Below are 14,321 nucleotides of genomic sequence, written 5' to 3' on the forward strand. Positions count from 1 at the left end.
AAGCCAAAACAAGGATCATGTTAGTAATCAAATGTATGTCCAAGTCCATGTTAAGATGGCTAATGCATCGCATGTAAAATATAGCTAGAATAGGCTCGGCTAATCTATGGATGGCATGTGAAATGCAACAGATAACATGTATTCAAGTTAGATTTGAAATATTATGCGATTAGTATGATGTGTCGAGCCGGGTGCATGCAATACAAATGAATGAATGCACACATGCATAGCATAAGGATGCTAATGGAAATATGCCCTAATACTAACCATCAAAAGCAGGTAAGTAAAAGAGATAAAGAAGTGGGGGTTGGAACACATGCACACACGCACCCACACTTATTACACAGTTACGCTCTCTCTCGGAGAGATCAAATAAATAATACAAATTAATCAACTAACAAGCTAATTAGTTAATTACAGACCACTTAGCTAGTTAAGCCAATTAACTAAGCTAATAAAGAGGTAAAACAGCCTCGGGAAGAGGGTCCAATGCATGCGTGCTCGGCTCTACTCGGAAATCCACCACCATGCACAAGCTACCTTTGTTTTCACTGTTTTATGCCTCTGAAAATAGCACAAATCCCAGGGAACACTCCATGAACACCGTGGGATGCCACCGGCCATGAAGAATGGTCACCGGCAATGGGAAAGTGGTCATCGACCATTGGTATGACTCTCAGCCAAAGATATTTAGTCGGCCGGCACTGAGAAAGGTCGGTCGACCATATCTTCCTACAGAATCCGATTTTTACAGCAGCAGAGGGCAAACATGGCATGGCAATGCATTTCAAAAAAAATGTTTGCACCATCACACTCCTTATCATGTTCATGACACAAAGGAGGATGGCCCTCGACCCTCGGGCCACCGATCACGCATTTCGATGCATGATGGCCCAAGAAATCAAGTTGTGCATTTTGGTGTCAAATGAAATGCAAACCAAAACAAACAATAGGCCCAACCTCTATCACAATCAATTCAAGAGGCAAGGCATGCATGCAAAATGCAACCCAGGCATGCAAGCTAAGTATGCAATATGAGCGTGCAAGCAAGTAATGAGCACTAGTCACACAACCTAAGCAAACAAGCATGCTAGACATGTAACAATAATGCTAATGACCAACATGTAACAACATGTGAAAGGGACTTAGCATAGGAACATTTAAAGAAATTTAACACAAGATGCATGCCAAATGCAACACCACTTGAACATGCAACAACGAGCCAATAGACCAAGTATGTGACAACATGCCTATGAGCCAAGTATGTGACAACATGCAAGGCAAATGTACACACAAGCATTCATGCACACATGGTCCAATACTTAAGCATAGAAAGGGGACTTTAAAGCACACTTAAAAGGGGACAAACATGGACAAATGGCAAGCATGATTAACTCTGAAAATCATGTTAAGGATTGTGCCAAACCAACTAAACAAAACAATCAAAGCATGCAAGCAAGGTTCAAGGCTCAAAGCTATCAAAGGGGCTTAAACCATGGTCGTACAAGGCAAGCCTCAAAGGGACAAAAGGACTCGAAACAGTCCTAAAGCTGACCAAAACACGGTCAAAGACACACCTATATGGCATCTAAATGGCCTAAGTCTAAAAGCATGCATGATGACCTAAACATGGAGCATAAAACACAAACCTCTTGAAACATCAAAGTATACAAGCATACTATATGGACTGAAATGCCATAACTAATGGTGCCAATCCACTGAAATGATGCAAGTAGAGCATGCTAGAGGATCCAACACTTAAGGCCTACAAAGGGGGATTGCATGGTAGCTATACAAAGAAAGTCATGGATGACCCAAATGACCAAAATCAAACCTCAAGCACATCAAAACATGCACAAAAGCTTCACAAAGCTAAGCCAAAATTATGCTAAAAACAAGGCTCAAAGCACAAAGCATGTTAAGGAAATTTCATGGCATTACAAGACAAGTGTGCAAAGCATGCATGGTGTGTCTAAACCAACTAAAAATAGTGCTATATCATGGCAAAATAAGCACAAATACTACTTAAGACATGGCCAACATGAACTCAAGAAAGGTGCTCACACATGAGGCTAAAATGACAAGTATTGAAGACAACAAGGAGAGAGGACGGCCCTCTCCTTCTTAGGACCTCAAAACACCATCCCCACCACTGAAATCCCTCTGGATTTCAGTGGTGAGGAGGCCAACACAAGGTGGTCCCGGAGCTCACCAAAAGTGCACAAAAATGAGGCCAAACAAGGCCTAAGAGGGGTCAAACAACCCCAAACCTGAAAGAGACCTTAAACAACTAGCAAAAGCAAGTAAAAATAGAACTTTTACTAGTTATACACTAAGCTTAAAAACAGATGCAAGGATGGCTAAAAGCCTATGCAAAAATGGCGAATAAAGAGGTAAAGTTCTTACCCTTGAAGACCTCTTTCAAGAACAATGCTCCAGCAGCCTCTCCAAGCTTAGATCAACTCAAGAACTCTGAAATAACTTCTTAGTACCTCTGTAGCTAAAGAAAAGTGTAGTACTAGGTGTTTGTATGGAAAACTATGAACAAAACACCTTAAAAACACACAAAATGGAAGGAGAAAGAGATATAGAGATAGAATAGATACACAATCCCCTAACCCTAATCTCAGAGCTCTAGAACTTCTTGGAACCTTTGAGGAGGGAGGAGAAGCCCTCCCTTTATAAAGATTCACTCTTGCAGAGCTTACAAAACAGGCTAAGCAAGAGTGAAATCCCTCCATACACGTGTATGGAGGGGTTGCAAAGTGGATGCTAGCTTTCACAGCTGGCATAAAATATCTGCCAAAAGCAGATGAACAGTGATCAGCCAGCCAAAAATGACAAATTGAGCAAAACAATGGTCGGCCGACCGGAAAGAGTGCCGACTGGCCAAACATTTGGCCGATGGCAACAAAACATGGCCGGTGGCCTCAAGCCATGGCCGGTGAGGTGTGGGGATGGCCAACAAGCCATTCCTTGCCCTCAAGTGAAAAGGCAACAAGTGTTTGGTGCAAAACCAAACGCAAAACAGGCAAGTCGAGAGGTCTTGAGGCAAGGCGCCTAGCCGAAACCTCCAAGAACTCAAGACGAACACAAACATGGATGATCATCAAGTGTTCAAACGATGACGTCCAAGTTTTGAGGATGGTCAAAAATGGGGTGTCTACAGTTGCCCCTCTTTGACAGAACTCAAAAGTCATAACAATGACGGGAGTGAATGTCAAAGCCAAGAGACGACCCATTTTTGACAAGGCCGAAGACTTAGACAAAGCATACAAGTTACAAACAAAGATATACGCCCGAGGGCAGGGTCAAAATGCAAGACAATGCACAAAGCCAAGCATAACTTATGATCATGCAAAGAAAGCTGTAACGAAGCATATACATACAATAAATGCAACAGTTTAAGCAATCAAACACAAATCCAACTACATTACAATGCAGAAAGGATGTAAGAGAATTATGCAATTCTCGTTACGTCTCACGCGGAGAATACAATACCTGTCCGGTTCGTCTGGTCGTGCCAGCTTCAAATGAACCGTACATACAATATCGTGCCTGAAAGAGAAAGAAAACTTAACAGGTACAATATCGTTAGGAACATGCATAACAATGCAGTCTAAAACTGCGTGACAATGCAAGCGAATGAGTACATGACAATGCAACTCGTGTGATACGGCATAACAATGCGGAAAGGATGCAAAATGATATGCAATATTTACAAAACTATGTATAAATAATGCAAATGATGTGCAATGCATTTGGGATGATCAAACCATAAGCAGTTCAAAACTGCACAAATATCATGAAGATGATGGAGATGCAAAATCCATCTACCATAGAAAAGTTGCCGACACCCTCAAACCACAATCCTAACAGTGGAATAGGCACGCACACATGCAGAACTATGAGTGTGTGGACGAAACACAAGATACAAGTAATTAGGTGGGATGATATAAGTAAGGCATGCTCTGCTCAGGAAAGATCATGATCCTAAATACTGGATACAACAGATTACACTACAATGCAATGAATGCAATGGAATGGATAAGGCGTATGGCCCAAACATATCTTGCCTAGGAAAGGCATGAACATATACAAACCATGTTTAACAGAGAAACGGTGCCGTCACCCACAACACTAGGTGCGTACACATAATATTATAACTGTGCTTCAACGCGAAAAGTATGAGCACATACCAGACCAAGCTCAACATGGAAAGGCGCAAGTGATGGATGGAGGATGCAGCAAATGCATACAGTACTCTCTATGTACAATACAATGAATGCATGATAATGCAAGCTATGTACAATGCAACCTACATACTAGATGATGCAGTAGGGAAATGCATGGCAATGCAAAGTATGGAAGAATGCATTACAATGTATGTAAGGAAAGGTGCATGACAATGCAAGTTATGTTCAATGCAACATTTACAATGAAAAAAAAATGCAATGGATGCAATGGATAAGGCGCGCGGCCGAAACATATCTTGCCTAGGAAAGGCATGAACACATACAAGCCATGTTCAACATGGAAACAGTGCCGTCACCGACAACACTAGGTGCGTACACAGAATATCATAACTGTGCTTCAACGCGAAAAGTATGAGCACATACCAGACCAAGCTCAATGTGGAAAGGCGCAAGCCGTAGATGGATAATGCAACAAATGCATGTAGTCTATAATGCAATATATACAATATGCAACAGATGGAATGGATAAAGCCTGCGGCCAAACCGTATCTTGCCTAGGAGAGCCATGACCACAAACAGACCACGTCTAACACAGAAATGGTGCCGTCACCACAACACTAGGTGCGAACACATAATATCATAACCATGCTTCGACGTGAAAAGTACGGGCATATACCAGACCAAGCTCAACATGGAAAGGCACAAGCCGTAGATGGATAATGCAACAAATGCATGCAATCTACAATGCAATATATACAATATGCATTTATTGTTTGTACGTAAATGCAATATTTACAGTGACGCATGTAAATGCAATTTTTACAATGATGCATGTAAATGCAATATTTACAATGATGCATGACAATGCATGGTAAGAAAATGCACGACAATGCATGTTTGTTTTTTGTATTTTGTTTTTTGAAATGCATGACAATGCAAATGAGACACAAATGCGCGACAACTTTTTTTTGTTTTATTGAAATGCATGACAATGCAAATGAGACACAAATGCACGACGACGCGTGTCTTTCGAAATGCATGACAATGCAAATGAACTTGAATGCGCGACAACGCATGTCTTTTGAAAAATGCATGACAATGCAAATGAACTCGAATGTGCGACAACGCACGTCTTTTGAGATGAATAACAATGCATGTGAACTCGAATGCGCGACAACGCGTGTCTTCTGAGATGCATGACAATGCAAATGAACAGTGCATATCAATGCAAGGGATGATGAAGTAATTTCCAAGCCTTTGCAAGATACAAAAGGATACGAAAAGGATACACCTTGCACGTATTGGAGTGCTACTCACAAAAGACATGGCCCAGAGACTGGTTAAGCTTCAAAATGCAGTTCCTTGCACTATCTTGTGCAATGGAGGCCCCAAACCACATATCTGTCCCAAACAAGGGTGTAGGAGATTCACTGGCCATTGGGGGAGGTCACCGGCCATCCATCGGCCAAAAATAAGGCTATCGGCCAAATATTTGGCCGACCGGCCAACAATGTGGCCGACCGGCCAAAAATGCCTCTATCGGGGCAGTTTTGTCAATTCGACACGGGTTTTCAAATATAGGGCTTCTAGCCCTATTTCCTCACTTGCCTCTTGCTTGAAAAACCTTCCCTCATCTCTCTAGGTCATTTTCCAACCTTCTACCCTCGCTTTTCCTCAGTTTTTGGGCCCGTTTCGTCATTCGATTCGCGAACTCCTTCGCTTTTCGAACATTTTGAACCGAACAAATCTCAAATTCGGTGTTTCTTTCTAGATTTCCACCACTTTGGGTTTATTTTTCCCAAGTTTACTCGATCTCTGTGCCCTTTTCAGACTTCGACCTTTTCGGCCATTTTTCACCCTCTCGGGGTTGACTTTTCAGTTGACTTTTCACATTCTCACCCGGTTTTCACACTTCCGGCCATTTTCACATCATTCTCGGCATGGCAGACGATCTTCCACAGGGTGGGACTCCTCCGGAGCAGGAGATGGACCCCAAGGCTGAGCTCTTGCCTTTGAGCGTCCGACTGTTTGACCCGGCGACCTACTAGCCAACGATTCACATGCTACCCAGGGGCGTGCCACCTGAGCTTCTACTGTGCGAGCCAGAGTCATATCTGTCTTACGACGCTTCCGAGGTATATTCTTCCCTATTTCATTTTCGGCAAAGTAGAATACATAACTGCAATAGTCGATTCTGTCTTTTAACTGTTTGGCCCGGATACACCGATATACCATATGCTGTAGTCTACTATGAACACACTTACACCTGATATCTGCTTGAAACTGAAAACGTGCACATACGCTGTATTTTCATCTGAATGCTCAAACACACTGATACATCTTATGCTGTAGTTCATTGTGAGGACACCAATGCTCAGTATTTGTTTGAATCTGAACACGTGCACACACACTTCATTTTCACTGATCTGGAGTGCATTTGACACTGTATTTATAACACTGCTTCGCAAATGTTTGTTTTGACCACATCGGGGATTCCCATGCCTTCCGGGGTTATGGGAATGTTGCTGCCAGGGCTTGGTACATGGAGCTGCCCGATACGGTTCGCCGCATCGTCGACCAGGCCGGCTTCGGCACTTTCGGTAGGGGACTCTCGCGCCTTACTGCAAGCAGGCCTCTTCTTGCTGCCTTGGTAGAGAGGTGGTGTGACACCACTGACTCCTTCCACTTTTCAACGATGGGAGACATCTCGATGATTACCGATATCGAGGTAGGGGGTCATCCAATCCCCTTTGATACAGATATGGACGAGTGGGAGGCCGCTCAGATGTACCTGCTTGGTGAGCTGCCACCTCTTGCCTGCCCAGGATTTGTACGATACTCGGGGTTCGAGGACCACTGCAGGATTCAGCCATCATTGGTTGAGGAGGCACCAATGGCTCAGGAGGAGGCAAAGCAGTATGCACGCGGCTTCCTCATGTTTTAACTGGGGACGACTCTCTTTGCCAACCGGGCGAACACTGTGCCCCTTTGTCTGCTGAGTGCGCTGGTTGACGTGACTAACATCCGTCTTTACGACTGGGGTGGTGCCGGCTTGGCCACACTGTATGGATATATGAACTCATCCTCTCGTTGCAACGGACAGTTGCTCGGAGGCTACTGCCGAGCTTGGGAGGTACATCTTCTTCTTCTGTTTTACATTTACGCTTTACATTCTTTGTACTCTGTACACTGCACACACTGCGGCCTGCTTTACGCTACACACTTTGCACAATAAACCTCATACACTGCACAATTGCTGCCAACTGACTGTAGACTGCACACACTACAAACATGCAATCTGCTTTACATTGCACACATTGCACAATACGCCTCATATACTGCACAATTTGCTACCAACTGACTATACACTGCGCACACTACAAACATGCAATCTGCTTTACACTGCACACATTGCACAATACACCTCATATACTGCACAATTTGCTGCCAACTGACTGTACACTGCGCACACTGTAAACATGCAATCTGCTTTACTTACTGACTGTACACTGCACACACTGTACACTCTGCATAATGCACGATTCTGCGGTTTTTGCTTTATTCTGCATTCTGCTTTTATCTAACAAGCATACTGGTATTTGCTCTGTTACACTCCTGTAGTTGTGGGTCGACGCCTACTTCCCGAGGCTTGCGCCAGTGCCAGATGAGGAGACCCTCCTTGGCATTTCATTCTCTCGCTGCTTCGACGTGAGATGCGTGCATAGACCACGAGAGTCTCTCATATTCTTCCGCCGATATTTTGATACCATCACCACCGCAGAGGTATTTTCGAATTTGCAGTTCATGTAAGCGTTGCTTTACGTTATTCTTTCGATAACAGTAGATAACCAACTGTGTATCATTTATAGATCACGTGGCAGCCTTGGGCTCCATTGCCAGCCGTAGTTCGGGAGCGGTATGCTGGTGTTGAGGAGACTGCTCGATTCAGGCTTTTGCTGGAGGGCCCGGTCTGTCAGACTTGGTACCTGGGCGAGCGCTTCTTGCGCCAGACCTTGGGTTTGCCGGAGCAGATAGTCCCGGGTTTGCCTTCTTTGACCATGAGGCAGACAGAGAGATACACCTCACAGGAGATGGCCATTTGTACGATCGGTTGGGACTCGGAGTGCTTTAGAGGTGAGGGCGACTATGCAGAGTACATCCAGACCTACATCATACGGCCTCTGGGTAGTGCTCGCCGAGCTGAGAGGGAGAGGCCAGCGGCTGGAGCAGGAGCAGGAGCAGGAGCACCGAGGATGGCTCGGGCCCGTAGTAGGAGTGGGCCCCGGAGAGGGCAGAGAGCTGGGTGGCCAGCGCTGCCTACGATGATGACATACAGAGGGCAGGGTGGGGAGACTTATCAGATCCCCATCGCTTCCCCTCCGGCTGATCATGAGTTAGTGGGTTCTACGACTTGCCCCTGGTATGTACTACTGCATTTTGTACAGTCATTTCATTTCATTTCTCTTGATATTCCACAGAATACTGATACTTCTAATACTTTTGCAGGCTTCATCCGAGTATACTTGCCAGTCCCTGGAGTTGAACGCCTCCATGATGGGGATGCTACAGCAGAGCCTCGACCTGCTGGCCATTTACAGTATCCCGGTACGTTCTTTTGACCATCATCTCAAACTTTGCACAATCTGATGCATCGCACCATCAACACAGTACTTGATATACGGCCCTCACGACATTTGATACATTGTAACCCATAGACTGTTCATAGCATTACTCACGGCATTCATACACTGCACTTAGTCACTGCATTCGGTATTCATATACTACTCACCGTATTCATACACTGTACTCACACACTGCATTCTGTACTGATACACTGCTCACAGTATTCATACTCTGCTTTGCGTAGCATACTGATGCATTTTCCATTTGTGCTTTTCAGCCTTCATTCCAGATTCCGGCTGCAGGAGGTGCTCCAGCTGGACCTTCTGTTCCTGCTCAAGGAGGAGGGCGAGGAGGTATAGTATATCCCTGCACCAAAGCGGGGCGCACTCATGTTGGGAGTAGCTCTCAGGCACCGATCCCTGACGATGATGAGTCTGAGGCAGAGTCGGAGGGGGATGCAGAGTCGTCCGAGGAGGAGACCAGAGATGACTCAGGCTCGGGCTTAGATGGTGGGGCTGGCGATGATGCTCCTGGACCTTCGTCCAGAAAGAGGACGAGGACAGACCCTCAGGCTTGAGACCAGTTGACATTGATCCAAACTTTTGTTGCCTTTCTTCTTGTTGTTATACTTTTCTTTTTACTGGTAGCTTGAGCACACTGTACTGCCGCAGGCAGGTTTTATTTTCTTCAAAGCTATGCACTTGAAAAGATGATGAAATGAAACAAGCTTTTTGTCTGAAAAAGTGTTGCATTTGTACATTTCATACATTTCATCGCATTGCATTATATCACATAACAATGTAAATGAGATTGATCTTTTGTCTGAAAATTGGAACACTTCCATCGTAATAACCAAGTAGTGAACCAGCTAACGTCAAAACAACTCATATAACCCAATGCTCATTCTGTACACACAGCCTACAACACAGCGCTTGGTTTACTCGGCACACAACCCATACAACGCACTACTTATTCTGAACACACGACCCATTCTGAACAAACAATTCAATCTTGAAAAGACGGGATGCAAAAACGGGGCACATAAAAGTTGGAACAAACACGGATGCTCCACAATTTTCCTCTTTTCTTTTGCTTCGCGGTCCGAAACCCACATAGTCTTGGATAGGTCCTGGTTCTACTATTTTGACATGGCCTGGGTTGAACACTGTGGCTATTGAAAGAACCAATCTTGTTTTGCACAAATGTGGAGAATGGCACAGCATTCTGAGCACAAACGATTTTTTGAAATTGAGAAATGAGTTGTCGACTAGGTATTGAGCCTATGACTAAACACAGCGCCCCTACGACTCAATAGAAGGTACACAACCTAAACACATCGAGACATGCTCGGAGCAGACTCAAAAAAGGAGTTGAGCTAAACAAAACAAAAGACACAACACAGACGTGTTAGAACGACAAGAGACCTCTCAGTTCGTGAGGAGCCAGTTTCTTCGGGTATTGTTTCCCACCCTTTCTTATTTGTGATTCTCACATCACTCGGCCCTCAAGCTCTGTTTTTCTCTGAAAAAGCCATTTTCTCACTTTTTCTCTCAACGCACATCTCTCTGTTCTTCAATCTCTCATTTTTTTTAGCCCTCCCCTGGGTGGCTGATGGATAAACAAGAGGTTGTGGGTTCGTGCCCAAGACTATTAGCTTGCATCTACTTCATTCGGCGACGTCTAGTCGATGCTCCGGATGTGGGAGTGGAGTATCTTGATCCATTCCGACTCATGCTTCGCACTTGGCTTGATACCTCGTTGTTCAGAGGGTGAGAGAGCTTTCAGCCCTTTACAGGCAGCTCTAGTTGTGCCCTTTTTCGCAAGTATGCTGGCGATGGGGGAAAGACAGGAAGCCTGACTCAACTGTGCCCCTTAGTTCATTATTTTGACCATTTTTTGTTTTGGTTTTCTACTAAACAATTTTGACCAAAATGAGAGTTAGATTAACATACTTGTTCGATTTTTGATTTGAAAATCATGTAAGTCAGGCCATGAGCACTGAAAAATTTCCTTTTTTGGGTCCAAGAAAATGGTCCAGTTTTCGAAAAGATGGAATAATTTTCGAGAAAATAGTCAACCTCAGTAAAAATTCTCAAAAACTATTTTGGCAAACAGCCAGTGCTCAACGAGCATGAAACTTACTCTCGAGATGCACAACCTCGGATCCGAAGGGAAACTGCCCCTTGCCTGAAGAGAGCTACATGGCAACAGAAAGTTGCCCCTTGTTTGAATGGCGACTCGGGGCAACGGAAAGTTGCCCCTTGTTTGGATAACGCCGCAGCATACTGTAAAGAGTCCTCGTTAGTGATGATTGCAGCTGAACTTTTGGATAAAGATAAGACGAAGATGGTCAAAACCAATATATGCACACAGTCACTTTGAAAGTTTTGGTGGCTGGACTTCAGGATGAAGTTGCCTACGTATCCCAAACATGGGAATCAAGCCTTGCGTAGTTCCGGTTTGGGTTCACTCGTGTATTAACCCTCACCTTCTACGCTCTAACTTTTGTCGAGACTGCCCTTCCGGGTTTTCAACCTTGCGAGCTTTGTTTTTCTTTTCTTTTCAATTCTTTTATTTTTTGCATTTTTCTTTCTTTTTTTTCTTTTTTGTATTCTTTTCTTTTCTTTTCATCTTTTTGTTTTTGTTCTTTTTCTTCTTTTTCTTGCTCTAACTTTTGCCTGTGTCGCCCTTCCAGGTTTTCAGCCAAGCGAGCCTCTCACGGGTAAAAGTGTGACTTTGTCCATGCCAAATGGTTTTAGGATTTTGAAGCCATCTGAATCCAGGAGAACGGCCGTTCACTGATGCTGTAGAAGCCCATCGAAATGTTGTGGATAGGAACTCGGTTGTTCTTCAGCAATGCTTCCTTCTTTCCTCCCTTCTGGGATTTGGTATTCTTGCCGATCTTCATCGTGGACTCTTCGATTGCATTCTCTGACGTCTTTTGTCCCTAGTTTCAGGGGTACTTCTGATCTGGCCATACAGGCCTTTCATTGCAATTGGCCGTTGAACATTCTGAATGCATATTCAAGGTTTGAAAGTAAAGGGGGGGTCGAGTCTCGAGGCTGAGAGCGATCCTAAGCTGCACAATCTCAAGAGCAATTCCACACAGGTCTTCGCAGGACTGTGCAAAACATTTTTTGAAATTTTTTTTTAAGAAAGCGACTAATCGCTAACGCAAAGACAGTGTGGAACCAATCTGGATCAAGCCAAGGTCCTTCTCAGTACTCACGTTAACAAACATGATCTAAATCATTAAGGGCTCAGTGTGCCTCTCTTTCTCTCAATTGATCAAAGTTTTGCAAACCCCGAGGAATTCCTTCCTCTTCGTTTTCATCACTACAGTGTTTAAAAAAAAAGTTTTGAAAAAAACTTAGGTCAATGCAATGAGTTCGAGGTGTAGTAGAGCAGGTGAGATGTACTGCAGTTTCATTCAAATCCTCTGGCGCAACTAGCTCAAAGTAGCAATAAGCACGGAAACATGATAGCCGCAGCTGTTTCATTCAGATTTCCTAGTTGCAACTGGCTCCACAGCAGAGACAGACTCAAAAGAAAGCAAAAGGATAATTACAAAACAAAATAATGATATCCGAGGCAACAACCCTGGAATCACCTGATTTCTATACAATGGGACTGACTCGATACAACAAGACAGACCCTTAAGCAAAAAGACTAACTCAAGACAAAGAGACAGACTCAAAACAAAAATAGAGAGCTGACTCGACACCCAAGCCAGAAATTACAAAAAAAAACTGCATTCGCAAATGCTGAACATAGTGCGTGCCAAACGCCACATCTGAAATACACCGAGCGCCGCCCGCAGGTGGTCCAACCCCTGATCACATACTCGCGCTATCCTCAAAATCCAACAACCCAACGGTGACAGACTTTGCCGAGCTTGGCGGGAGGATGACCTCATTGTCAATTAAATCTTGCACTTCATGGCGGAGACGAAAATAGTTGTCGGTGTTGTGACCGATCTGCTAATGATACGCGCAGTATTGAGTAGCGTGATGGCCCGCTAGAAGATGACTGGGAGAGGCCGAGGCTCAAGAGGTTTGAGATGACCCTTTTCCATCAGAATTTGAAGTGCCTTAGACAAAGGCATGTAGAGAGCATGAAAAACTCTGCGCCCTCGGGGTAGGTACTTTGAAGTCTGAGGATTCTTGCTAGACGCACTAGCGAAAGGGTCGGCAGGCACTGCCTTGGCTTTCTGATCTTTTCCGAGTGTAGAGTTAGGAGCGGAAAGAACTGTTCTGGCATGACGGGGCCTATCCCGATTTTCCGCCTGTTTTGAACTACCCTCGGTCGGAGTGGGGAAAGCATCATCCATAGTTTTAGTCATAACTGCAAATACTTGCTGTTTACTGAACCCCCCGGCTTTCAAAGCCTCGACTGCCCACAGCAGTTGTTCAATGGGATCAACGTCTGCCTTCATCTTATTCTTGCCTCTAGCCTCAGCTTGATCGAGGGTTTGGGTTGTTATATCAGAGCGAAACCCGGTTGTTGTTGACACGTCATTGCTATAGCTTGAAACAACCTCAGGTTGGCTCAGCTCGATCACAATTCGCCCCAGTAGCGGGGGCTCCTATGATATGAAATTCCCGGCATATGATGCAGCTAGTGGTGGAGCCGATATCCCATAGGCCAGATCGGCCACAGATCTCTGGAGGACGCCGATCATTCCCATTAACTCAAACGTTGTGGGCTCACGAGCTTGAAACAACTGGGATTCCCAGATCTGGAGCGCGGCAGGCGACCTGGGTGGATGTGGTACTTCGACATTAGTCTCATCCTGCAAGATGGTTCCTCGGTCCAGTGCGGCTGCCATTACCATGATTTCCTCTGAACTCTGTGTCATCATAAGTCCGCTGAACTGAACGGTGATGATACAACCAGCGACTGACGGATCAGGCATCTGCCTTGCCTCAACGAGGGAGAACACTGGCTATTCTGTACTAAATCTCTGAACCTTGAAAGAGAAGCACGCAACATTTCAGCCCAAATCAGAATAGACACAAGCATAGCTGAATAACTGAACTCTACTAATGATCACTGTTCCCAAAAATCACTGCCCCAAAAACCGAATCTGATACCTGTGAATATAACTGATTCTCAAAAACTACTGATACTGATGCCCTTAAGCCTGGTACTCAGATTTGCAAACTGATATGCGCATCCCCTGTAGAGATACACTCTAAAAGCACACATAGCAAGTTAATGAGAGCCAAAACACCCCTATGGTGGGATAGGGTTTTCCTGTCCTATTTTGTCAGGAGCTAGGGTTTCACTACGCACGCAGCGATTTCAAACAACCTATCGGGTAAGCAACCTGTCCTAGCTTAGAATGGTCACTATGGATTCCGAATATGCACTAGGTCGAATGGTCAAAAGGGTGCCCCGGTGACAACCGGGGTTTGTGTTCCCATCGTGGCAGAGCCCGTAACCGGTCACCCTTATGGCACGCAACCTCCAACAAACCGTTCAGGAATAGCAGATGGCAAA

Source organism: Camellia sinensis, chromosome 11 (genome assembly GCF_055761805.1).
Source record: "Camellia sinensis isolate YWXY chromosome 11, ASM5576180v1, whole genome shotgun sequence".
Classification (NCBI taxonomy): Eukaryota; Viridiplantae; Streptophyta; class Magnoliopsida; order Ericales; family Theaceae; genus Camellia; species Camellia sinensis.